The following is a 2,786-nucleotide window of genomic DNA, read 5'->3' as shown; positions in this document are numbered from 1 at the left end:
CTTTGGATGTCAATGTGGCAATTTCTCAGAAAATTAGGAAACAACCTTTCTCAAGACTCAGCAATACCACTTTTGGGTATATATCCAAAGGATGCTCAATCTTACCACAAGGACATGTGCTCAGCTATGTTCACAGCAGCATTGTTTGTCATAGCCATAACGTGGAAACAACCTAAATGCCCCTTGACTGAAGAATGGATAAAGAAAATGTGGTACATTTACACAACGGAGTACTACACAGCAGAAAAAATATAATGACATCTTGAAATTTGCATGCAAATAGATGGATCTAGAAAACATCATATTGAGTGAGGTAACCCAGACCCAGAAAGACAAATATCGTATGTGCTCACTCATAAGTGGCTTTTAGACATAAAGCAAAGAAGACCAGCCTACAAATCACAATCCCAGAGAACATAGACGACAATGAGGACCCTAAGAGAGAGATACGTGAATCTAATCTACATGGGAAGTAGAAAAAGACAAGATCTCCTGAGTAAATTGGAAGCATGGGGACCATGGGAGAGGGCTGAAGGGGAGGCGAGAGGCAGGGAGGGGAACAGAGAAAAATGTACCACTCAATAAAATGAAAGAAAGACAGAAAGACAGAAAGACAGAAAGGAAGGAAGGAAGGAAGGAAGGAAGGAAGGAAGGAAGGAAGGAAGGAAGGAAGGAAGGAAGGAAGGAAGGAAGGAAGGAAGGAAGGAAGAAAGATTACTAAAACTTTAACCACACATCAAACCCCACACACTAGTAGTGGGAGATTCAATACTCCATTCTCACCAATGGACAAGTCTGTCAGACAGAAAATTAACAGAGAAATTGGGAAAGTAATAGATGTTATGACTCAACTGGACTTAATGGACATCTATAGAACATTTCACCCAAAAGAATATACCTTCTTCTCAACACCTCATTAGACCGTCTCTAAAATTAATCACATGCTTGGTCACATAGCAAATCTGAACAGATACAAAAAAATGTAATAATCCCCTGTATATTATGAGATCACAAAGGGTTAAAGTTAAAATTAAACAACACAAACTACAAAAAGCCTACAAATTAATGGAAACTGAACTATTCTCATCTGAATTACCACTGGGTCAAGGAAGAAATAAAGAAAGAAATTGAAGACTTCCTATATTTCAATAAAATGAAACCACAGCATACTCAAACTTATGAACACAAAGAAAGCAGTGCTAAGTGGAAAGTTCATAGTACTAAGTGCCCATATAAAGAATTTGGAGAAATCTCACACTAGTAACTTACCAACACACCAGAAACCTCCAGGAAAAAAAAAGAAGCAAATTCACCCAGGAGGAGTTAGATGATAGGAAATAATCAAACTCAGGACTGATATCAATAAAATAGAAGCAAAGAGAGAAATACAGAGAATAAATGAAACAAAGAGTTTGTTCTTTAAGAAAATCAACAAAACAGGCAAATCCTCATCCAAAGTAACCAAAAGACAGAGAGAGACTATCCAAATTATCAAAATCAGAAATGTAAAGGGGGCATCGCAACAGACACTGAGGAAATCCATGGAATCAAATCCAGATAATCAAATCCAGGGAATCAAATTCAGAGTATGAAAAAACACTATACTCCACAAAATTGGAAAATCTAAAAGAAATGGACAATTTTCTGGATAGGTACCACATTTCCAAATTAAATTGAGACCAGATAAATGACTTAAATAAACTTATTTCCGCTAAGGAAATAGAAGCAGTCATTAAAAGTTTTCTAGTCAAAATATCCCAGGGCCAGAGGGTTTCAGCACAGAATTCTACCAGAATTTCAAACAAGAGCTAGTACTCTTCAAATTGCTCCACAAAAAAGGAACAAAATTTGTGAAGCTAGTCACCCTGATACCCAAGCCATACAAAGTTGTAACAACAACAAAAAGAGAATTAGAATCCAATTTCTTTCATGAACATTGATGCAAAAATACTCAATAAATACTAGCAAACCAAATCCAAGAACACATTTTAAAAAATTATCCACAACAACCAGAGATGCAGGGTTGGTTCAACATACAAAAATCTGTCAATGTAATCCACTATATAAACAAACTGAAAGAATAAAACATAATCATCTCTTTAGATGCTAAAAAGTCTTTGACAAAATCCAACACCCCTTCATGATAAAAGTCTTGGAGAAATCAAAGATCACAAAGAACAGATCTAAACATAATAAAAGCAATTTACAGCAATCTGACAGTCAACATGAAATTAAATAGACAGAAACTCAAAATGATTCCACTAAAATCAGGAACAAGACAAGGCTGTCAACTCTTTCCATATATATTCGATATAGTACTTGAAGTTCTAGCTAGAGTGATAAGACAACAAAAGGGGGCCAAGGTGATACAAATTGGAAAGGAAGAAGTCAAGCTTTTCCTGTTTGAAGATGATATGATAGTATGCATAAGTAGCCCCAAAAATTCTACCAGGGAACTCCCAAGGCTGATAAATACCTTCAGTAATGTGCTGGGATACAAGATAAACTCGAAAAAAAATCAGTGACTCTTTTATATATAAATAATAAATGGGTTTAGAAAGAAATACATCACCCTTTACAATAGCCACGGGAAATATAAAATATCTTGGGGTAACAAGCTCTTTTGATGAGAGCTTTAAGTCTTTGAAGAAAGAAATTGGGGAAGATATCAGAAAATGGAAAGATCTCCCACATTCTTGAATAGGTAGGATCAACATAGCAAAAATAACAATCTTAGAGAAGATGAGCAAGGAAGTCAGGACCTGTGAGGGGTTGGCCCACCCACT

Source organism: Chionomys nivalis, chromosome 5 (assembly GCF_950005125.1).
Source record: "Chionomys nivalis chromosome 5, mChiNiv1.1, whole genome shotgun sequence".
Taxonomy (NCBI): Eukaryota; Metazoa; Chordata; class Mammalia; order Rodentia; family Cricetidae; genus Chionomys; species Chionomys nivalis.
Note: the sequence above shows the minus strand (reverse complement) of the source record.